The 24842-nt window shown below is 44.9% G+C and overlaps 1 long non-coding RNA gene across 1 annotated transcript; it reads left to right on the top strand.

Annotated features, from left to right (window-relative positions):
* Positions 1-1662: 1662 nt before the first annotated feature.
* Positions 1663-24175, top strand: LOC116421217. The gene is made up of 5 exons (XR_004231511.1): positions 1663-1693; positions 7914-8284; positions 8366-8635; positions 23804-23875; positions 23973-24175. It is a non-coding gene; the product is annotated as an uncharacterized LOC116421217 (long non-coding RNA).
* The last annotated feature ends 667 nt before the right edge of the window (positions 24176-24842 follow it).

Genomic DNA, 24842 nt, shown 5'->3' with positions numbered 1-24842 from the left:
CTCTGTCTCTGTCTCCAAATGAGTTAACAGAGACAAACAAGGTGACACGACTTCACTCTGGTGCCCACTCCCCACTGACTCAGCTCTCGCTTTCTCCAGTCACTGCTCACCTACCAGCTGTGACCCTGGACACATCCCTCAAGCTGCCAGTCTCAGTTTCCTAAAGTGTCACCTAGAGGTGATCATGCACCTGCCTCCCCAGTTGTTTGTAGTGGCTTTGCAGCCATTAAGGGGCTACATCCAGGCCAGCCCCCTCGCCCCCCTCCCCCCGGTCTGATTCTTACAAGTCCAGGAAGGAGGCTCTCTTATGAGCCTCATTTTGTGAATGAGGAGACTCATGCCCAGAAAGTGATGCTCTTTGCCCAGGATCCTGCAAGGTCTGAGGTGGGATTGGAACTTGGCTCTTCTTGTTACCCATGCAGCAGGCATCGCCCCTTTTGTAGCCCCACTAGGCGTCGCCCCTTTTATAGGCCCACGATGCACTAGGGCCTGCATTCTTGGGAACCAGCAGGGTGCACCTTCCCACTGCAGCCGGGCCCAGATGGAGCCCGGCTCTTCTCTGCCCCTCAGCAGTGCCCTTCCCTTCTCTAAGCCTCAATTCACTCTTGGGCAGTCACAGTGGCTGTCGCTGCTCACGCCCTCTGGAGTCTGTGGAGCCTTTACTGGACACTAAAGAACCAGGTCTGGCTGCTCCATTGTCTGGTCCCGATGAGCCCTCATGTCTCCGTTTTCCGTGGCCTTTCTCCATGGAGTTGATGGGAGCTGAACCATTTGCGGCCCCTCTTGGAAAGGAAAACAAATCAGAGTCATGGCGGCAATGTGGGCATTGAGTAGGAGCCGGGGCCTCCTTCAGGTCGTCGCAGTCACCAGATCTCCGCACCGGGCGTCCAGTCCAACCAGACCGGGTGGCCCCTGAGGCTGAGCTGGAAGCCCCGGCCCGAAAGCTGCCCCGGGCAGCAGCTCCCGAGGAGGGCTCTACCAAGCATCCCCATGGACCTTCCTCCAGCTGCTTCCCCTGGGGCCCCAGTTCCACCCTCTGGACCCCCAGGACCGAGCTGCTTCCTCTTGTAGCCTCATTCTTTCAGGGAAAAAAAGCCCCTCAGTCCCGAGCCTCTTCAAAGGGGCCAATGTGTCTGGTCATTCAAGCCATTCCCACCTGGCCCCATCTCTAGGCCCTCCTCCAGGCTGGCTGCCGTCCTTGGGATGCTCCCAAGTTTGTGGCTCCTTCCCTCATGATGCTCAGAGCTGAACGCCCCCCCCCCCGCCCCCTGGCTGTGGTCTTTCCTGGGCAGAGAGCGGCCTCCATCTGGCCGAGACCCTCGCCACTGCCCACTTCTGCTTAGTGTCTCCCCAAAGGAAACCCCAAATCTCCTTAGCTTTTTTCTGTGAAGAAGTGGATCTTGGGGATTTGGGGGGACCTGATGTGCCAAAATATGGAGCAGAACATGGCCGTGTTGGAGATCGCTCCTGCATTGTTGCGTCCAAAGAAACCCCAGCAAGGCTCCCGGCGCTCCTCGGAGCAGAAAGGCCTGTTCCCACTGGAGCATAATTACAGCTCCCGGGTGCATTGTCTGCCTTGCTGACAAGTTTTTTTTTTTTTTTTTTTTACAAGTACACAACTGTTTATTGTTCTCTTTATTCTATTGCCATGGCAACCTGATTAAATCACAGAGAAAAATCTCCCATCCCACAGGTAGGTGAGGCTCAAACCTCTCCACAGACTGATCTGAGGGGAAGAGGGGGCTGGGATTCTGGGGGGGCTGGGGTCCTTTCTGACAGGAGGGCCCCCAAATCCCACAGGGAGGGCAGGGAAAGGGGGGCCACCTGTCAGGGGAGGCAGTTACTTAGGGAGGGAGGACTTACCTGAGGTCAAGATGACCAAGTTTAGCCTCCCTTCTTCCTTCCCAACTGAGAAGTGAAAGCATCACAGGAGGGGGCAATGGCATCCCATCCAGAGTCCGGAGACCCAGGTTCTAATCTAGCCGTTGATGTTTGGACTTGGGATGTGTGACCTAGGATAAGTCTGAGTCCCAGCCTGTCTTCTCTGCAGGAGGGAATCATGGCTCCCTTAGGATTTACCTTACTGGACTCCCATGTGAATGAATTCACTGGAAAACTGCCACGTGCTAGAACAACTCTTGGGAATAATCATTGTCATTTAAACTTCTCTCTGCTCCTCCCTCCCTCAACAAGGGGGAAGGACAGATCCAAACTGGCAAGTCTTCTATTATCCATAACATTATTTAATTTGACGGAATATTGTTGCAAGATAAAGTATAATAACTCACATTTACATGGAACTTTGAGATTTGGGAAGCACTCTCCCTGTACAGGGTGTTCCACAGGTCTTAGTGCAAGAGCTTAAACTGGCCCTGAGACTTTTGGGGACACTGTCTCTCTCTCAGAATGGAGTCCACTAGAGCTCCCAATTCATGGAGGCAGAATTGATGTCAGAAGCACCGCTGAAAAGTGATGGCTTCACAAGCTCATTTGTCTTCTCTTTCAATCAGTGATTATAAAAAAAAATCATGAAATTAAAAAAAAACAGTGTTTATGGAATGGGAATCGTGCTTGATTCTGGAAAACCACACCTGGTTTGAAAAGAAAAGAATAGGAAAAAAATGGGAATGTGGTTGTATCTTTGCAGCATCCACTAAGGGAATGAAGAAAATTAAGGGAATGAAGAGCATTATGGGGAAAACATGAGGAGGGAGGAGGGAATCACAGAAAAGGAGCCTTGGCAAGAAGCTCAGTAGCTGCCAGGTCCAATCCTTCCTGAGTAACACTTCCCTCTATACACCCCCAATGTGTAGTGCCCCAGTTTCTGTGAGTGAAGACCTCCAAGAAGCCCCACCCCCATTGGAGCAATCCATTCTACAAAGGGAAAACGTTCAGTGAAGGCATTTTTCCTGACTTTGAGCCTAAATTGGGATCTTTTGCAATCATTTAGCAATTGATGCTAATTACTACAACAACCCACACTTTGTCGCTTTGGCTAGAACAATTTGAGGCTTGTTCTCCTTGTTGTTGTTGGCTGACTTCTCGCCTATTATCTCCAGTGAATTTTGCTTGCTCTTTCTTGCTGTTCTTCTTCTTTTGCTATATGTGCGAGGCTCTAAAATCCCAGGTCTGGGGAAACTAAGTTTCTCGAGCCCTTTTTCTTTTGCTCGAAAGCCCTCTTGACTAAATTCACCAAATTGCAGGGAAATGTCTTGTTCTGGCTCTCTTTATTCTTACTCCATCCTTGCCAAACATTGCTGTTCTGCTGTTAAGTTATGGGCAGAAACCACAGTTTGGTTCTTAAACCACTGGAACGGGACTCGATCATCTCTTTCCAACATACTTTCCCAAGTCACCTTAAACTTTTCCTTGCCTTCCGTATTTGCTGAAATAGAGTGCTTTAATATTTCATCCCCGTGGATGGTAACTGCCGTCTCTTTCTGCTGATCCTCTGGCCTCCTGGTTGTGCCAATTCCCTATGATGGAAGTCCACTCACTGGCATATCCGAGTACAGCTTTCTTGATTCTTGGCTCTTCTCCTATCCACCGACCACTCTGTGGTCTTTTCATATTTCATCATCCACATCACACCCAGTAACTTGTAGCTATGTCAAAGGGTCTTTATAACTCCCCTTTTCTTTCTGTACTTTTACTTTGTGACCTCATTGGCTCTCATGGATTGAACTCTCAGCTCTGTGAGGGTGACTCACAAATTGAGACCCATTTCGTCTTCCATCAACTGAAATAATATTTATAAAGTGCCTCGTGAAGTGCCTGGAACAAAGTGGGTGGTTAAGAAATGCTTACTGGCTTCTATTCCGTCTCTCTCTCCCCCGAGATCCAGACCTTCATCATCAACCACTTGCTGGACATTTGGGGTTAGATGTTCAGTCTGTTCCAAACTTTTCCCCAAATCATCTCTCTTCTGCACTTCCTCACTGCTACTGAGAGTACTGGGCAGCCTTTCTAGTCAGAACCTTGCTGATATCAATGAATGAAAAATCATTTAAGTGCTTATTATCTACCAAACACCGGGATAAGAATTGGGGAAGCAGAAGAGAGTTTACGTCCCAAAGAATTTATATTCTAATGAGAGAGATAATGCACAATGGGAATTGGCAGCTAAAACAGGGCATTTTGCCTAGGAAGTTACAGAGATGACTGGGTACTCATAGGGTTATAGAGGAATAAATGAATATATCCCATTTGTTAAGTGCTTACTATGTGCTAGGCACTGTATCTCTACTTACATTTGTGCACAAACTCAGAGATTTAGGATTGGAAAGATTCTTAAAGTCTTTCGAATCTGACCTTCTTAAATTTAGAGATGAGACCAAGAGAGACTGAGGGATTTGCCTATGGTCGCAAAACTAGTTAACGGCAGAGACATAATTTGAATAGGTCTTTTGGGCATATTTTTGCCTTTGTACCTCCAGGTCTTGGTACAGTGCCTGGTACACAGTAAATGCATAATAAATGCTCATTGATGAATGATTGCTTGGTGGTAGGTGGCTCCCCTGTCTCTCCAGTTGCTAATCAGCTCTTTCTTGGATGCTCCAGTTCTGGGGCAAGAATCAGGTGACCAGGAGACTGATAGCAAGTCAATATAATTTCTTCTTGCAGAAGCTCAGAATCTCTTTGCGGTTCCCTTCCCCGGCCGTCTCCAGACCCTCCCTGGTGTGGCGTGTCCAAGCATGGGAAATGTTATAGCATTAGGGAATTTGCAAAGGCCCCTGGGACAAAAGATCCCCGAGCTTGAATCAAAGCTCTCTCGCTTACTGTGAGACCTTAGATTTTATCTTGTATTCTTTCTGAGTTTCATTTCCTCCTGTGTAAAATGAAATGAAAGTAATTTCTTGGGAACTGCCACCCTTGGAGGTTGTCTCACCAGGGATCCCAGGTTAAAAAGACCCAAGGTTTACCCTTTGAAAGAGAGCTGCACAGATTCCTGAACAGCTTGCTCTGTGGGGAAGGAGAAGCGTGTCCTATGGCCTTTGTAGCTGGAGAAACCAGGAAGGGGATCTGTGATTTAGGAAGCCATGAAGGGGATGTGTGTCTTGGGAAGCCATGAAGGGAATCTGTGTCTTGGAGAGCCAGGAAGGGGATCTGTGACTTGGGAAACCAGGAAGGGATCTATGACTTGGGAAGCCATGAAGGTGATCTGTGACATGGGAAGCAAGAAAGGGGATCTGTGACTTGGGAAGCCAGGAAAGGGATCTGTGCTCTGGGAAGCCATGAAGGGATCTGTGTTTTGGAAAGCCAGGAAGGGAATCTGTGCCTTGGGGAAGTGAGGGAGAAGAGGTTTGCCATCCCCTCACTATTACAATGAGTGATTTGGACAGTGCAGGTCTCTGGGAAAAGATACTGCTTATTTAGCAGCCTCAGCTGTGATGACCCATGGGAGTGAAGTCAGAGGATTCTAGGGTACTGGAGAGCCATATTTGTCTTTGTTTTGCTTAGGAAGCTCTTTCATTTGTCATATGTGCTTTGTGTATTTGCTTAATTGCTCCTTTGGGTTTTTCTTTTTTATTTTCTCACAGAGGAAATAAAATAAAACTTTTCCTATACCCAAATCCACACTCTTACCTTGTATGCTCATAGGGGATCTGGGGAGCCCTTTTACTCATGTCTTAGACACAAACTACACTTAAGCTGCATGTGGAGATTGTCCTGGAGTAAATTTGCAATTGGGGTCTTGATTTCATGCCCTTGAAAAGTAGTTGGAGGAACTGGAGCTGATTAGCTGGAAGAAAAAACTCAGAGAAGACATGAGAAATGTTTGTGAGTGTTTTAAGAGCTGTCATGAGGAGGAGGGATTAAATGGGTTTTGTTTGGTTTTCAAAGGCCTGAAGGGGGCAGGGAGTTGCCAAAGAGCTGGGTTAGGCTGTATGTGTGTCAGGGAAAACTCTGATCAAGTCATGCTGCTCCAGAGGGGCTGCCTGGGAGGCGGCAGGTCCGGGAGGGAAGGCCGGGCAGCCACGGATCAGTACCACATATTAGTACCACATATCAGTACCACGGATGAGTACCACATGTTAGTTCCACGTATCAGTACCATGTATCAGTGCGGGGATTTGTGTTCAGGATGGGCTGGATGGGATGCTACCAAAGTCTTCTGACTTTTGTGATTCTGCCCAGGTCCCTCCCCCACTGACTGGCCAGCACAAAGCCTCAGTTCACTCATCTGTGAGCCGGGAATCTCATGCTTGGACTCCCACTGGCCCTTCCTCTGGAGGGTGGGAACAAGCGGAGTGCCTCATCGACCCCGGCCCCGATGACAACGTGAGCCATTATTAACCAGAGCCGAGGCAGCCTGCCTGCCATGGCTTTGATTCTGGGAAGGCCTGGGAATTCCCCACCTGCTCATTTGCTTCTTCCTCTTTTCCTCATCAAGGTTCCCCTGAACATTCCTCCAGTTTTATGTGGGGAAAGGAGCGAGCTGCGGAAATGTGGTCCTCATTACTGATCCGGGTCATCAAAGGCCTGAGCCAGCCTCGGCCCCACCGGCTGCCTGCTCACCACCCTCCTTCACCTACCACATTCCCTTCATTTCCTTTCTTTATGAAGACTCGGGGGCTCAAACGGCTCAAAAACAGCCAATTAAAGCTATTTACTTGCTTATTACTGTGGGGCACCTTGGGATACGAGCAGGAGCAGGAAGGCAATGACAATGAAAGGGAAACTGTTGGCCTTGGGATTCCCTCTCCTTTCCCCCCTCCGCTTCCTTCTGGGGTTCAAGGGTCCAAGGGCTGATGGAAGGCCTCTGATGCTGCTGGTACGCTTCTGTCAATAGGACCCCCAACATGAGCCACTCAGCCCACTGCCCCAGCTCCGGAGCCTGCAAACTTCTCTGGAAGTCTCCACCCTGGCTCACAGGACGAGCGTGGGAGAGAATTAGGGGGAGAAACAAGGCGGATCTGAGGTGGGAGTCAGTCACATAAGAGATCCAAGAGGAGACAACATCAGACCTAGAGAGAACATCTAAGTGTAAACAGACTATGGCCCAACCCGGTTAGGAGGCTCTTAGAAGAGAAAAAAACATTTGAGTTGGGAAGGACCCTGGACACAGAGGAAGTAGAAATGTTCAGGGGAGGGGTGAGTTTGGGGGGAAAGAATGGATCCAATTTTCCTCCTCATTTCTATTAATTCTTTCTTTAAAAGTCAAGCTAAACAAATAGAGCAACTGGGTCCCTTTTGGGTCTGGGCTGTAGTAGATGACCACCGGGCTGTCCCTCAAATTCAGAAATGCTGTGATATTTGCTCCTTCTTTTATAGGATAGTCCTTAAAATTCTAGACCCCCCAGACCACATCTCATTTGAGCCACCTCCAGGGTAAACATCTAGGATTCCTTAGACTGGTTCTCCTTTAGAATGCTCTTGAGGCCCTGCACTCCCCTGGCTGCTCTCCTCTGAACACTCCACGTTACACTTGATTCGGAGTGCCCAGACTTGAACATACTCTTCTATGAGGGGTTTGATGAGGGTAAAGCAAAATGATCACCTGAAAGCTAATGCCTTTTCCTCTTAATTAGCCCAAAGTCAGATTTGCTTTTTCTTTCTTTTCAGTGGGCTGGCTTGGAGATTGTCACCACCACTTCAATCTTACTTTGAGCATATGTTTGAAGTCCAGTGTAGGGTGCCCTCCCAATATTTCTTCATAGGAGCCATTTTCTAGCTTCCATATACTTCATACACACTTTTACCATACACTCGAGGAGTTGATTTTTTGGACCACAAGTATACTTTACATTGGTTCTTGTGGAATCTTATGTAATTCTGTTCAGTGCGTTAGCCTACCAATATATATTTGGATCTAGATTCTCTTTATTATCTATAATGTGTTTTCTATTCTGTAAGTGTATCATCTGCAAATTTGACACTGATCAAGTTGCTTTTTTTTTGCCTTTATCCAGTCTCTGATAATGATAAATAGCCCAGGAGAAGTGAGAGGTGGAATGTGCTGAGCAGACCACCATCTTTTCCTCTCAGGCCCTGAGTGAGACGGCCCAATAGTCTTGGGAACAACAGCCCAGTGCCCTCAGCCACAGTTCTGGGAAGCAACTCCTGGGAGAAGCAGCCTGGCCACCGCTGTAAGATCCACAGACCCAAAAAAGTCCTTGCCATGATCAGTGGTTCGGCATCAGACACCGTCAGTGTTTTATTAATAGAAAGAACGTTAAAGAAGGGAAGAACCATCTACTTTGCTCTGGGCCCCAAGGACCATGGGACCCTCCCAGGTGACCGGCAGCTGAAGCCTTCCATATGTTGTCTGCTCCATTAGAAGGTGAGTTCTTGGAGAGCCGGATTCGTGTACTTCTCTGTACTCTGGGACTACCTTCTAAAGCAAGCTCCATTGCTTTCCCAGACTTCCTCTGACACACATCAAGGCATCGAGGGAGGAAATGGAAAAACACTGCAGAAAGAAGTCCCAAGGACAGTCCATCCCTTTGTGAAACCCGAAGTTCTGAGGCAGGGGTTATAGCTGAGAACTGAGAAAAGATCACTGACATCCTGAGAGCCTTGTGAGCTCCATATCTAGCATTGAAAGGTCTGCCGTGGCAGAGAGAATGCTGAACTTCAGGGCACCTGAAAGAAGTCCAGTCTGGACTCTGATATTTGTGTGATCTTCCTGTCTGTGAGTATATATTTCCTAATCACTAAGATGAGGATTATGGGAGTTGGTCCATTTTCCTCACTGGCTTCTCCCTACCAAGCACAGTTCAGTTGTCTCTCACTAAATCCTACTAAATTTTTTTTTTGGCTGAGGCAGTTGGGGTTAAGTGATTTTCCCAGGGTAATTGTTAAGGACAATTTGATTTGAACTCAGGTCCTACTGACTCCAGGATTGCTGCTCTATCCACTGTGCCACCTAGCTGCTCCCCAGATGCATTATAAAACCCCAAAACCTGTGCAAACTTAAAGGAGGTTGATTAGGTCCTCATTAAATTAATGAGTTTCCCTACAATCCCACAACAAGGTGCAGAGAATTTTCCCAATAAATTTGATGAAAATAAATTGACTCGGTCAGTGGTTGAAGCTGGACTTCAACTGTGCGAGTAATAATCTTTCAGAAGGAGCAAGCGGGTCAGCTCGGGGGGGCCAGGCCACAGTGAAAGAGTAAGTTCTCACATTTCCCCTTGGGCCACTTGGAGAGTTCAGGGGAAGGGAATGACCAATGAGATTCTGTAGCAAAAGGGGGAACAGAGTCCTGATTCCAAGGAACGAAGAGAGACTCAGCAAAATGAGCCGGTCGTCTCCTTGGTCCTTAGATAGGGCTCCTGCTTGGGAAGTAGTGGAGATGGCAGGCCCCGGTGCTGATGCTTCTGCTGATACTCCAGTGGGGATTCAGGTTCCTCAGAACTCCTGGTGCCCTATCACATTGTTAATTTTCTGGAGCTATTGCCTCTTTCGCATACATGATTTAGGGATGGGAGAGAGGAAGGGGAGGGGGCCCATTTCATCATTACCGACCTTTGTTCCTGCTGCCAGTTGTGTGGTGACTTGCACGAGCCGTTCCCCCCTGGCCCCAGCTCGGAGGTGAAATGGCAACAACGGCACTGGGAACCTCCTAAGGCTGTTGGGAGGAGAAGCTACTCCTGGCACGGGGAGCAGACCTCTGATTTGCCTGGCAAAGGGACCTCCTGCAAAGGCAAGTAACGGCAGCGATTCCAAGCAACCCCTGGGATTGATGAACACAGAGTGACCTAGCTGGCAGCTGCTCTCTGTGGGTGATCCAGGAAAACCCCGCCAAGGCTTTTCGTTGGCTCAGGACCATCAGGGAACGCAAGAGGTCTGAGGGTTCAGGGTGAAGAAGACCTTGGCTGAAGCGACTGATGTGACTCTGATTTTACAGACAGAAAAGCTGAAGCCCAGAGTGGGAAAGAGACTTTCTCAGGGTCACATAGTTAGCAATAGTTGCAGTGGTAATAATAATGAAGAACACTAAAATGTGCACTTTACATTTCATAGAGTGCTTCCCCTCTTATCGCATTGGTTCTTCCCAGAAACCTTCAGTTGGGCAATGGCTGAACAAGTGATGGTGTATGAGTTATTATGGAATATTATTGTTCTGTAAGAAACAAGCAACAGGAGGATTTCAGAAGGGCCTGGAGAGACTGCCAGGAACTGATGCTGAGTGAAATGAGCAGGACCAGGAGATCATGGTACACGGCAACAGCAAGACTGAACGATGACCAACTCTGATGGATGTGGCTCTTTTCAATAATGAGATGATTCAGGCCAGTTCCAATGGTCTTGTGATGGAGAGAGCCATCTATATCCAGAGAGGAAACTGTGGGACCTGCGTGTGGACCACAACATGGCATTTTCACCTTTTTTGTTGTTGTTGGCTTGCTTTTTTTCTTTCTCATTTTCCCCCTTTTTGATCTGATTTTTTTCTTTTTTTTAATTATAATAACTTTTTTTTTTATTGCCAGAACCCATGCCAGGGTAATTTTTTACAATATTATCCCTTCCACTCACTTCTGTTCCAATTTTCCCCCTCCCTCTCTCCGCCCCCTCCCCCAGATAGCAAGCAGTCCTATACATGTTAAACATGTCGCAGTATATTCTAGATACAATATATGTGTGCAGAACCGAACAGTTCTCTTGTTGCACAGGGAGAATTGGATTCAGAAAGTAAAAATAACCCGAGAGGAAAAACAAAAATGCAAGTAGTTTACATTCATTTCCCAGTGTTCTTTCTTTGGGTGGAGCTGCTTCTGTCCATCATTGATCCATTGAAACTGAGTTAGGTCCTCTCTTTGTCAAAGAAATCCATGCCCACCAGAATCCATCCTCATACAGTATCGTTGTTGAAGTATATAATTTGATCTGATTTTTCTTGTACAGCACGATAATTGTGGGAATATGTATAGAAGAACAGCACATGTTTAACATATACTGGATTACTTGTTGTCTGGAGGAGGAGATGGAGAAAGGAAGGGAAGGAGAAAAATCTGGAACACAACGTTTTGCAAGGGTTAATGATGAAAACTATCTTTGCATAAATATTGAAAATAAAAAGCTATTATTAAAAAAACTGTGCAAACAAGACGTATAGACAGGGGAAATCAGAGTTAAGCTCCTAAGGGAAGGCACTAGCAGAAAGGAGGAATAGAAAAACTTCCTGCAGAAGGTGGGATTTCAGCAGGGACTTAAAAGAAGCCAAGAGGCAGAGATAAGGAGCCAGAGCAGTTCTGGGATGGGGCCAGCCAGTGAAAATGCATGGAGTTGGGTAGCTTCCAGAAGCTCCAGTCCTTGTAAGCCCTCCTAAGACCTTGTCTGAAAGATTGTGGTTATTTCTGAGCAGCACGGTTCTTTGAAGAACACTGCGAAGTTGGAGACTGTGCAGAGGATGGTGAGAGACTCATTTGAAGCAACTGGTGATGTTGAGGTGGGACAGGGCAAAGAAACGATTGGGGTGGGGAGGTGAGAGTGAGGAGGGCGTCTGATTGCCTTTGAAAGGCAGTCACCTGGAAGAGGTATTGGACTGGCCCTATTTGCCTTCACTCAATTATCGGCAAGCACTTATTAAGCATCTGTTGTGTTTTAGGCATTGTGTTCGATTCTGATTAAACGAATAAAATAAATAAAAGAAACAATTTCTATTTTCAAAGAGCTTAAGATGTTAGTAGAAAATACAAGTATATCTCTATGTGAATACTTAAATTAAAAAGAATAAATGTCAAGAAACACAAGCAGTTAAATACAATTTTTTTTAAGGAGAAAGGACACTTGCATTTTGCATTTGGGGGGACCAAGAAAGCCTTTGTGAATGTGATGTGTAAAACTTTTCTTAAAGGAAAGGAGAGAGACTTTGGGGCAGAGGTGAAGAGTAAGTGACCTGCAGGTAGAGGGTCAACTGATACAAAGGCATGGGGAGGGGAGATGGAAGTCCTATGTAAAGATTAGCCAGAATCGATCTCTCCGGAGTGCTTAGTTTGGGCAGGGAAGTGATATAGAACATAACTGAAAACATAAGGTTGAGCCAGATTGTGAAGGGCTTTACAAGCTAAACCGAGCAGGTTATATTTGCTTACAGGGAGCCACTGGGGTTAGTTGAGTTGAGAGTCAGATGGTCCCATCTTCCCCAGTGGTCCCCGATCACTTTGGCTGAGGTACCAGTTAGGGGATTGTTGCAATAATCTGGATGAGGGCTGCCGAGAGTCTGAACTAAGGGAGTGTCCGGCTGAGCAAAGCAGGGTTTGCATGCAAGAGCTGTTAGATTTGGCCGTTACCTTTTGTCTTGCCGCTGAACTCTGATGACTGAGAAAAACAGGGAGGCTGATGACTTCATGCTATTTTACCTCATTAAGATTCAGCTCAAGCATAAGTCAAGACATCACTGATCCTCTTTGAAAATGAAGAACAAACATCAGCAAGGCAAAACCTAAGAGTTTTGGGTAGAAGTTGCAAAGTAGTAAATTTTGCTTTGATAGCAGGGCAAAGTTTCTCAAAATTTAGAACGTTCCAAAGTGGAAAAGGATACCTTGAGAGATGGTGGACTCTATGACCTTGAATCTTTTAAAGCAAATAATGGAAAACCACATGTTGGGAATAATATAGAAGAGATTCCTATGGGATGTAAGTTTTTCTTCATTGGCCTTGAGATCCTTCCCAGATCAAACATTCTGTTTGCTATGAACCATCCATTCCAACTCCAAATTTCCTCCCGGTCCAGCATGAAGTCAGGGGTGGGTGGGAGCCAGAGTGGACAAGCTCCTGACAGTCCATTCGTAAATTTTCAGCGTGAAGTTTATATGGCAGAAATCAGAGAATTTCTGCAAATAATGGCTCTATTATCTTGTTTATTGTCTAGACTTAAGAAAGTGATGAAAAATGTAATGATGGAGATTAAAAGTATGTTATCTGTACAGTTTCTCCCCAGAGATCTGGTTATCAAGGATTCATCAGCATGCCCTGGGTTAGTACACATTGTCTCATGAGTTAAGGGGATCTTTACCACAGGGAATTATCAATAAGACCTTAAAATATACTGACCAAGTCAATTGATGGTGACTGATGATGAAGAAGAGTCTGGAAATGTCTTCTTCACTGCATTAATAACAGATGGAATTGGCATCTTCCACTTGGTCCAACCAGGAATTGGTCCATCTTCCACTTCGGTGGCACAAGGATGGAAGGAGCAAGCTGAGCGCTGGCCCCTTCTTCCCAAAGGCCCTTTGGCCTTTCTCCCTGAACTTTAATATAATCAGGATGAGACTTGGGTGGTAAAGAGACCTTTGCAATTATTGTCTTGTTTCAAAAGATCATGACTCTCATCAATGACTCATATACTCCATCCAATTGCTCTGCTGTTTATTACATGTGTGATAATTATTGGTCCAGGCTGTTCCTGCAGCATTATCAGAAGATGTTATTCCACGGCTGGTGTGTTCCATTGCCGTGCTGAGAGCACGTCCCGATGCTTCCTGCAGACAGAAATGGAAAAGGTTTATTGTAGCATCCCAGGGAATCTTGGGATTTTGCTCAGACATTCCCCAGGACTGACATGCCCACACTCTCCATCTTGTGGCTGAATGAAGAGTGAATTCTGGCCACGTCGACATTCTCACATCAGACAAAAACAAAACATAGGAAGAAATTGGCATTAGTTTTACCTTTCATCCTAAGACCCTCAGAAATATATTTTCATGGAACAAAAAATGATCCTATCTTTGTGTCTTAGCACTGACTGTTTCTCAGAGATGAAATGCAGTCCCTTTGGATACTCGGCCTCCTTCAAAGCTTAGCTCAAGTACCATTTTCTGTCTGAAGCCCCTCTTGATGACCAAAGCCTCTTAACATTCTCCAAAGACTTTATATTTTGTTTCATAATCTTTTATGTATATTTTACCCTGGTATATTATTCTACAATTATAAAAGATACCATTATCTTCCTGGATGCATCTTCCAACAGCGGTTGCAGTGGCTTAAAAGTTGTCATGCTGTGAACAATCTGATGAACCACCACCCCGGCCTCCAAACTTTGGATGTTTCTCAGGCAAAAGATGCATACTCCATCACCTGAGTCGTTGTCATCTATCTTTGGTCATCATTCTTGTTGCCATCCTTATCACTCAAATATGTCAATAGATCTGTGATCTCTCCCATGTGACTATTCCTTTCAATGAAGTACATGTCAATCTATTCTGTTTTTAACCCTGTGTATCTTAATTATATTTTACCATAAATATATTAAAAGAGTCCTCTCAATGAGCTGGGAGCCTTCTTTATTTTCTCCTGACAATGTATGGATACCAATTAAAGATATGGATTGCACACTGGTTATTTTCCATGCTCACTACATAACTGGCACATCTTTTTTATACTCATACATTAACCTTAAATTATTATTTAATTCATTTAAATAATAACCATTTATATTACATTACCTATTATATAATATATTATATAAAAATATGTTTTATATAATATATTACATATAACATAATACAATATATAATATAAATAACATTTTTATTCTATATAAATACATTTATAATAATTTAATTATTCTATATTAATTACACACAAATATCTAATAATATAATGAACAATTATAATTTATTATATAGCTTGTTGTTACTATTTTTATTATAATAATAATTATAGAATTATTATTAAAATATATTAATATATTTTATAAATATATTACATATAAATATATACTTAATAATTAATTAATAATGAATTCCAATATCCAAAGAAGGAAAAAAAAAGTTTCAGCTACTGTCTCTTTCTTACATGGATTTTTTTTTAACTAAAAAGAGCCAAAAAGACTGTGTGAAAAACAGAGAAAAATATCTTCAGGAAAAACAGACAGTTTCAAGGACCTGAGAGAAAATGTCTCTGAGATAAAAGTTTTGAGAAGACCTGAAAGGCTCTTTTCTGACATAAAAGTATTGACATCTGACTGCAAGATATTGTTTCCTAGTAGCTACTTTGCCTAGTACTCTTTTTAGTATTTGGAGGTTCATTGCTGAGAACTTAGAACTAAAGGACTGTTTTTAAACTCTGGGTCTATTGAATAATAACTTTGGGGTCATGTCTAATGGAAATGTATGAAGATTTCCTGATTCTGAAGCATCAGAAGCCAGATCAGATGGTGATAAGCCATAGCTTAAGAAGTCAACTGAGAACATTCAGAGAAGATGAGAAGAAAAGCTGCTAACAGAAAACCAAACACAAAAGTGGGTGGAGCTGATAGGCTGATGAAGCTGGGTCTATTGGCTAGATAAACTCCAGTTGATGCAGGGAGCTGATCTGACTGGAGGCAAAGTCCGTTGTTGGAAGCTGATTGGAAAACAGTTGCAAAAGGCTCCTTGCTCTCTACCTTCATTTGGTTTGAGAGAGGAAACCTCTCAAAGGCTTGTCTAGGCTGCTCCTTACTGCTCTCTATGGTTCAAGTGGTGAAAGACATTCAAAACTTATAGAGCATCCACTTGAATAGTTTTTTACCGATGCTAGGGTGAAAGAAAACTGCTTTTCATTGAAAGACTGTTGTAAAACTCTTAAGGGCTCAGGTTTAAGGCTACTATTATCTAAAAGAATTTGACACTGCTTCAGCAGCTTTAGAGTAAGTAGGTTTCTATAGATCTATACCCATTTCCTCTCTCTTCCCCATTGGTTTGGACATTATACGTCATTGAAGAGCAAAATGTGACCTGGATTTATCTTTAACATGTTATGTTTTGAGTAGTTCTCTTTCTATATTGTATCTAGTAAAGTCATATTATGATCTTGCTTTTGATTTCTTGTTTAGTAAATATTCCATGTTTGATAGTTAATGATGCATCATGACAGATTTGTATAAATGGGAAATACACTGTGAGGGTCCAGGAACTATAAATACAGGTTTAGATGTAGATGTGTATTTCTCCCACAATCGAAAAAGTGTTATATGGGGCAAATGGATGCTTCCTCTAGGAGAACTGGTCTAATCTTTGAGAATAAAATTGAAAGTGAGTCAGTTCCCCATGAGGGGTGGGGTGAGTGTTAGTGCAATGTCCTTTTATACACACTATCCCTGAATATATATATATATATAATTATATATATATATATATATATATATAATCCACTTTATAACCTATTCTTGTCTTGCAACCTGCTTATGAGCAACATGCACCTCTCCATTGCTCTTTGGGCTATCTTTAACTTCCATTATTTAGAAAATAGAATTCCCAGATTCCCAGCTATCTTATAGCACTCGAAGAATCTTGTTGCTTAAAAAAGTTTTGTTTCAATGAGACATTTATAATTGTTGAGAAAGGATGAAGAAGAATTCCTAAAAAGAATCCATCATGCTCTCCTTTTCTTGTGTTATCCCTATTCTTTACATCTTTTACTCCATAAAGGTCTGATAGAAACAGGCCAGGGGCAAGACCTTATCATTATTTTCCTTTTATGTCTCATGTAAATGGGCAATTACATTTATTATTATAATGGAATAAAACTATTGGGACTTTAGTTCATGACAAAAAGCATCTTTGGGATAGCTCCAGCAGCAGACAGGATGATGGGGATGATATGTTTCATTTCAATTAATATAATAAGAGGAAATCATCAAGTTTTAATGTGCAAACAAGATGCTCTTTACCCGGATATCATTACAAATGCAAACATCTCATTTACTGAATCATAGAACTGGTCTTCACTCAATGGCCCCACTAAGTAATCATAAAAGAGTAGTTATTATTGAATTTTCTTGCAATCTCGCCATAATGTGTGAATAAGCCCCGAATCAATTTGAAGACAGTATAGGCCTTTTTGGCCATTAGATGAAAGGGAACTGACATGTGGAGGAAGCATCCTGTGATTCATTGGATCAGTTATAGCCTTTTCACTTATATACAGAATCAACAAGCCAGCCTGGTTTTCATCTGTCCTGGGCTGGAAGATTCCCAGTTTGGGATTTCATCAGTTTGGGATTTGAAGTTAAAAGTGAAGGAAAACCAGGATCTTGAGAGAGAATCTCTCCTGGGGGGAGGAGGAAGAGGAGACTTTTGGAACATTTTCTTTTTTTTTCCTGCTCCTTATTGACCATGTAGCTAGAGATACTGAAACAGTGGCAGACAGTGTGTCCAGCCAGAAGCAGAGACATATCAAAGACAGATGCAGAAAAACAGTCATTTATGGATATAATTTGGCCCTTTGTGGCAGAAAGTCCTGGCTTTGAACTCAAGAAAGTTGCTTGATCCCCTTACCAAAGAGCTGGACCTAAGGGTGACCTCAACAAAGAGAGACAGAAGTTGGGAGTAACTCTTGGCTATGTGCAGCCTTTTTGTATCCTTCTTTATCATTATATGTTGTGTTTCTGTCCTTGGCGTTTCTCCTGGACTTGTCAGGCAGGAAACACCATAGTGACCATTCCTTGATCCTTTCTAAAGCCACATTGGCTCTCAGGTAAATGATCATCTTCCAGGTGAAGGACCAACCTAGAAAGGAGGACTCTGAGAAAATTTTGCAAGCAACAATGAAGACAGAGAGCCCCTGTGAATGTCACAGGAAAATCTAGTATTCCCTTTACCTTTATTGAAATGGACAATATATCCTAGGGAATAACCTCTTGTCACAGAACCTGGGAAATTTCTGCCAACATTTGGGGGAGAGTGTATCCCAGGTTTGAGGAAGAATGTTTCATATCAGTTGTTCTTTTTATATTGAACTCCGTGGCTTTTTCCTCAATCCTCATTCTCCTTGACCGTTATACAGTCTTTGCCATTGTTGCTCACTTTCTCCACTTTGAGGCTTTCTCCTCTCTAGAGGACAGAACATCCCTTTCTCCTCGTTCTTCTCCTGCTTCTCTGACAATTATTTCTCAATCTTCTGTGCTGGACTTTCCTCTAGGTCATGCCCCCTAATTTTAGGTCTCCCCCAGGCCTCTGTCTTGGGTCTTCTTCTCTCCTTCTAAACTACTTCCCTTTATGATCTTATCAGCTCCTATAGATTTCATTACCATCTTTATGCTGATGATCCAATCCACCTGTCCCGATCTATCTCTGAGGACCTCCAATACCACACCTCTAACTCTTTCAGACATCTTGAACCAGATGTCTAGCAAACATCTTAAACTTAACAGTCCAAAAGGGAACTCATTGAATTCCCCCCCAACTTCCCCATGACCCTCCTCTCAGTCCCTCAGACTCACCAACTGGTGCTCATCCTGGACTCCTCCTGTCTTTCATTCCCTATGTCCCAGAGCCTCTGATTTCCTCTTTGCAGTAATTCTTGAGTATGTTTACTTCTCTCCCCCGACATTTCAGCTCCCCTCGTGCAGACCTTCATTATTTGTGTCTTTGCCATTGCTGTAGCTGCTGAGAGGTCTGTCTGCCCAAAATCCTTTCCCACTCTGGTTCATCCTTATTCAGCCACTGAAGTGAAGAAGCTCATGTTGACAAAAAGGCCACTAGGTGGCACTGCAGTGGATAGAGTTCCAGTCCTGGAATCAGGAAAACTCCTCTTCCTAAGTTCAAATCCAACCTAGACACTTATTGCTTGTAAGCTAATTGCCTCCCTCCAAAAAACACCTATCACCCTTACTCACAATATTCCAGTGATTCCCCATGGGCTTCAGGATAAAATATAAGACTCTGTGATTCAAAGCCCTTCATAACTTCCTCTGCCTCATCTGCCCTCTCCAATCTTTTAACACTTTACCCACTGACATATTCTCTGTGATCTCCGCATCTACCTACTGGACTCCTTAGTTTCCTTCAAGTCCCAGTTAAAGTTCCCTCTTCTACAGGAAGCCATTTCTCAACTCCTTTAATTCTAGTACATTCATTCTTTCAATTATTTCCTCTTCATTCCACTAAATATAGTTGGTTTTGCAAATTTGTTTCTTTGTTGTCTCCTTCATTAGATGTGAGCTCCTCCAGGGTAGGGGCCGTTTTTCCCTGATTTTGGTATCTCCAGTGATTATCAGTGTCTGGCACATGGTAGGTTGTTAATAAATATTAGCTAACTAACTTTGCGATCTCAGTAAATATGTTTATTAAAAGAGAATTAAGTCTTTGGCCTAATTTTTCATGAGAAGAGCTTTGGGGTAGGCTTATAAACCATGACAATAACAGCCATAGACATAGTAGTAGCCTTAACCCCTAAGAATTGCATACAACCTTTTAACATGAAGGAAAGCCAGAGGACAACTTCTTAGGGTGATGATCTAATGCTAGATTGACTTTATAAACCCTCTGTTTCTATATGTCATGGTAAAGGTACACAGCAGGCTCCATTACGTATAAATAAATTCACAACTCAAGACATTTTATTAATATTTCTTTGTTGATATGGTGCTGGTTGAGTTCCCATGGATGTCATCCACATAGAGCCTTTTGATTTTACCCTTGGATCCTAGCCATTTCATATACTCCATCTAGAAGTAAATCTCTTACAATTATATTTGGCACATTACTATTATTATCATCGTCTCTTTTTAAGATAGATAGAATCTATAAGAATCAGATAGAAGTAGTCTTGAGAGAAATCATTATCATTTCATCATTCTTTTTTATTTAATAAATTACAGATTATTGTATGTGTAGATAAAATGACAAGATGACTTTTTTTTTATTGGAATAACATGTTCAAATGTGAGCTCATCCTCTGTGGGCTTGCCAAAATCATCCTTGCTACCATAACAGAAGGGATAACAAATACTTCCTTCATCCAGTTCCACGGGATTTTGATGTCTTTTTCAAGGTTTCTATATTTTGAAACTTTTCATTTTGTGGATCTTGGAGAGTGCAAGTGGTCACAACTTTTAAATACATTAAAAAAAAAAAACATTTACAGGTGGATGTCTTAGTAATGGCAGACAATAATTCAGGCTATGATAATGATTCAAATCCCAGCAGTTTATTGGCTAAGCTCTCCAGGATCTTTTGAACTCTCTCTTTGTCATATGGAGTTTGTCATCTGTTAGTCCATGACAAAAAGAGAGCCGGGTTATGACTCTTTAGTCATTTCAGGTGTTAAATTTTTACAAGCTGTAGTGATATTTTGCAGAGTTAGTTTCTCCTATTTCCTTGCACGATCTGCATTTATTACAAATTTAGCTGCCTTCGGCACATAACCTCGGTGTAATTTCTGGTGGCAATGACCTGGTCTTGAATTATTGCCATAAATCCCTCTCTTTCTACAAACAAATCCACATGGTTCAGTCATGTGCTTGGTGTCTCTTTGTTGATGTATTATTGATTGAGATTATACGGATGTTGCCCACGGAGGGGCTTTTGATTCCATTCTTGGATCTTAGTTGTTTCATAGATTCCATCTGGAGATGGGACGTATTTGGTTTCTTTTGACCAATCCAAGGTTATGTTATCCGCCTTTATTATTACTCAAACCGAAACAAGTGGTGCTTGGTTCAAAAATATATGTCTAGGTGTTTTATTTTGTTTAAATTACTACTGATTTTTTCTCCCCTTTTTTTCTTGGTAAAAATCCTTTCAACGAAGGCTAGTTCTTTTTTGGCAGAAGTTCTAAACCTGGTGTCTTTAAACTTGGTTTAAAAAAATCACTAAACATATTCCAGCATAATTGGTTTCTTCAGTAATTTTATATCCTTTCTTCTCTGCATTTAAGAACCTTGTGCCGAGAAGTTCCCTGCACTGTCAGGAAGGCTCCCTGACATGGGAAAAGCTCCCTGATTTAGGTTGATGGGTCCTGTATTTTGTTGAGCTTTTTTAGGTTACTTTCTCAATCCATTTTGGTCCATTCTGCAGGTCTGGAAAGGTTCATTAAGTCTCGTTGTGTGAGACCCTGTCTTCAACCATTTGAGTACCTGTGCATGGGAGAGGATTGAATTGGTTCCAAATGGTCTCAGAGGGCAAAACTAGGGTCACCATTGGGGGTAGAGCTCCCAGATCCTTGGGTCACCCCCAAAAGGAGCACACTGCCTCGGGAAGGTGGGAGTTCCCATCCTTCACAAATCTGGGATCAGCCAAGGGATGACCTCTGGTAGGGTGTGTGGTGCACAAGACAGTTTTCAGAGATAGGCTGGAATATCTGGCGGCCGCCAGCTCCAAAGTTCTGCATTTCCAACAAAAACTAAGAAGCCAACCCTGATCACAATGTAATGCCGTGGTGCCCCCGGCAGCTTTCTGGCTCTGGTCAGATCCCGGGGTCCCCACGCATCTCGCGGGGGCACTGGGCCTCCCATGCCAGGCTCGGAGTCGGCGAGCTCGGGGAAGGTCCTAGCCTTTGCATCTCCATCAGCGGGGCCGGCAGGGGGGATGCCCCGGCCTCCCAAACCCCACACATATTGAACCACTCGGGCAGCTTCCTGATGCTCCCAGTCAGGGACCTGAACCCCCTGACCTCCAACATCTTATTAAAGAATGTGGAGGGCTGGGCTGGGTAGGGGGGAGGCCGGGAGACCGCTGCCGGCCCTATTCTCTTCTCTGATTCATTCAAGTGAGCCCGGCAAGCGGGGCCTCCGCTTTGATGTTCAAGCCTCCTAATTGGAAGGAAGTGAAGTGTTAGCTTGTCAGCCTCTTAGTTGCTCATCAAATACACCGAGAGGTGCCCGAATGCTGGCGTTCTCACCGGGCCCAGAGAAAGGCCCGCCGCCTGCTTTTTGTTAAGATGTTTAAACTTTGCATCTGTCTTCCAGAAAGTTCAATTGCAGATGTCAGGGGGCCCCGTTTCCCTCCTTCCCCCTTCCATCGGCCCCTCGGCCCGGCGGGGCCTCCCTGGCCCCCTGGCTGGGGAGGTGGGAGAAGCTGCCCCCCCCCCAGCCCACAGCTAATTACACCATTAGGGCTCAGGCTGGGAGCCCAGCTCTCCGGCCACCCCAGGCTCGGCCCGGCCCGGCCCCCGGCCCGTTTGATCTACCTGTTGGGGGATTGTCTCATCTCCCAGGCATCGTTTCCCCCAGATGAGGAAAGGGGGAAAACGAGCTGGATGCTTCCAACCAGAAGCTCGTCACGGCGCATTAAAGCTTGATTGAGCCGGGGGGCCATACAGTGGCCCATCCTGGCCTGTGGATCCGGGGTCCCAGGTTCAAATCCCCCTGTGATCTCAATGCCGCTGCCTTCCCTCTGCAGGCTATCCCCAATTTATGCTGTGTGCATGTTTCATTTGTGTGCGGTCCTTTCCGCACTGCCTCTGCCATTAGATTGTCAGCTCCTTGAGAAAAGTAACAGGGTTTTTTTTTAATCTTTTTTTTTTTTGTATCTCTGATGCTTATCCCAGAGCCCGACAAACAGTAGGTGCTCAATAAATGCTTGTTGACTTACTTAGTGACCGCAGGTAAAGAACAGGTTGCAGTGGGGAAAGGGAAACCAGCAACTTGGGTCCGTATCTCAAGAAAGACAATGAGACGGCATGAATGGAACAGAATTTAGAAACAGAAAGACCCAGATGGAAACTCTGTCTCAGACACTAATTGTGTGCCTTGGGTAAGTAATTTCACATCGGCCTCAGTTTTCTCAATCACAGAGGGTTGGACTGATGACCTCTGGGGTCTCTTTCTGTTCTATGACCCCAAGTCCCCACTTTGCTCTTCACCATTTTGGTGGTTTTAGGAAGGTCACCTGGACCTCAGTTTCCTTCTTTGTGAAATTAAGACATTGGACAAAGATTACCCCAAAGGTCCTTTGCAACTTTAAATTCCCGGTCCTATGATGCTCTTCATAAGTCATTTTCCTCATCTGCACAAAGAGGTATTTTCCTTCTCTAGGTCTAACATCCTGTGACCCCGACTTTGCTACTTAATAAGACTGGGGCAAGTCCTTCCTCTTCCTCTTGGGAGATGAGGAGGTTTGCCCTTCATCGCTCCTGCGTCTTGCTCCTACTCTCCAGACATCACTGATGGGGGCTCATCTGTTACAGCCTCTGGACCCAAACCCAGGGCTGCTCTCCAGGCTTTTCAGCATCACCAATGGGGTGATCCACTCCCCCAATGCTCCAGTTCAGCAAGCCCTGGCTGGGAGGAGGAAGGGGAGGGGACCTCTTCCACTCCTAAAGAGAGCAGAGACGGGCGCAGGGGGGTGACTTGCCCATGTCCCACACTGGGCCAAGATCTGACCTCAGATACAGGGCTGCCCTTCTGCAAAGTCAAATGCTCTCCGGACAATGCAGAAGTGGCTGATGGAGAGGAGACACCTGTGGCAACTGAGGTAGACGAGCTCCATCCTGAAAGAAGCGGCAGAAATGCCGGCGGCACCGACAGAAACCGGGGCCCCCCAGGACGGGGGCCCTGAAAGGGCCAAGCCAAGGCCCGGGAGCTTTCCCAGCAGCCAACACGTGCGCAGATGACGGCCATGGATCAGAACATGATAAATGCAGGGCAAGAACGTGATGCATTCCCTGAGCTCAGATGACGGAGAGATCACTTCCAGATTGGGGCAGGGTCGTGGGGGCAAGAGAGGATCAGAAGGGGAGGAGCCAGTACTTTGTCCTTTCCCTGCCGGTCTCCAGCTGGTGAACTTCACCTCTCTGTTCTCTGGCAGGGCTCATCTGGAGACCAGGGGTCCACTCAGATCCCAGGGCTCCTCTGCTTAGAGCTGTGCATCTTTGTTCAGAATAGCCCATCATTTCAGGGATTTTGGCAAAGGGTGGGCAGGACGTTGTTCAAGACTTAAGGACTTCTCTCCTCTCCTTTCCCTTTTCCCTTTCCCTTTTTTCCCTTTTCCCTTTTCCCTTTTCCTGTTTCCCTTTTCCCTTCCCTTTTCCTTTCCCTTTTCCCTTCCCTTTTCCTTTCCCTTTTCCTTTCCCTTTCTTCCCTTTCCCTTTTCCTTTCTAGAAAAGGCTGCACTAATCAAGCCCTGTTATTTCCCATTCTCCTCTGAAGGATCAATCTTCCTAGAAACTTCAAGGGTTCTTCACAAGGGTCAACAGACAGAAGGAAATTGTGTAATGGGAGGTGAGGAGAAGGGAGGAAGGAGGTGATGGACAAGGTGCTGATGATCATCTCCAGCAGATCTCAAGAGTCAAACATTTACACAACTCTTTGTCTACAGGAGCTGATGGATCTCCCACAACAGCCCCAATGCAGGGGGAGATGGGCAGTGGTCTCCCCATCTGGAAGACTGGGAAAATGGCGCTCAAATGGAGGGCGCTATTCCTATGATCACACAGGGAGTTCAATGGCGAACATGGGATTTGAATCTGACTTCCTCACTCCACATCAGAAAAATACGCTGAACTTGGGAGTAAAAATCAACCAAGGCTTCAGGGTTTTTTTGTTTGTTTGTTTTGTTTTGTTTTTCTGTTTTGCTGAGGCAATCGGGGATAAGTGACTTGCCCAGGGTCTCACAGCCAGGAAGTGTTAAGTGTCTGAGACCAGCTTTGAACCCAGCTCCTCCTGACCTCAGAGCTGGGGCTCTATCCCCTGTTCAACCCTTCAGTTCTCCCAAGTACAAAATGGGAATTTAAATATTCACCACAAATACACAGAAGGTGTTTTAGAAAAAGAAATCCTCGGAAAAACTTTTGAAGTTTTGCAGAACGGTCGTGCCTTCCTGTTGTGCTGGCAGCTCGGGTGTTTGTCACAAGGAACTGCCCATTCCTTCACTCCCGCCCAGGCTGCAGGCCCGCCGTGGATGAGGCGCTGCCCCGGGGCCCAAAGCCAGCTCTGCCCTCTAAGACCAGCGGGAGCTGCTGCCCCAACCACTTAGCTGAAGAAATGCAGGGTTGGGGGGGGGAGCACACTGAGCTGCTGCCGAGGGGGAGAGGCTGCTTCTAGCTCTGGGAAAGCTTCCTGGAGGGAGCCAGCCTCAGGCAAGGCCAGGAGGGCTAATGGAGGGCTTTGTGGGCACAGAGGATGATATGGCCAAAGGCTCCCATGTAGGGGAGGGTGAGGGGGACCAAAGGGAGGGAAGATGAGCAAG

This window comes from Sarcophilus harrisii, chromosome 2, assembly GCF_902635505.1.
Source record: "Sarcophilus harrisii chromosome 2, mSarHar1.11, whole genome shotgun sequence".
NCBI classification, from domain to species: domain Eukaryota; kingdom Metazoa; phylum Chordata; class Mammalia; order Dasyuromorphia; family Dasyuridae; genus Sarcophilus; species Sarcophilus harrisii.
This window is presented reverse-complemented; position numbering and strand designations above follow the sequence as displayed.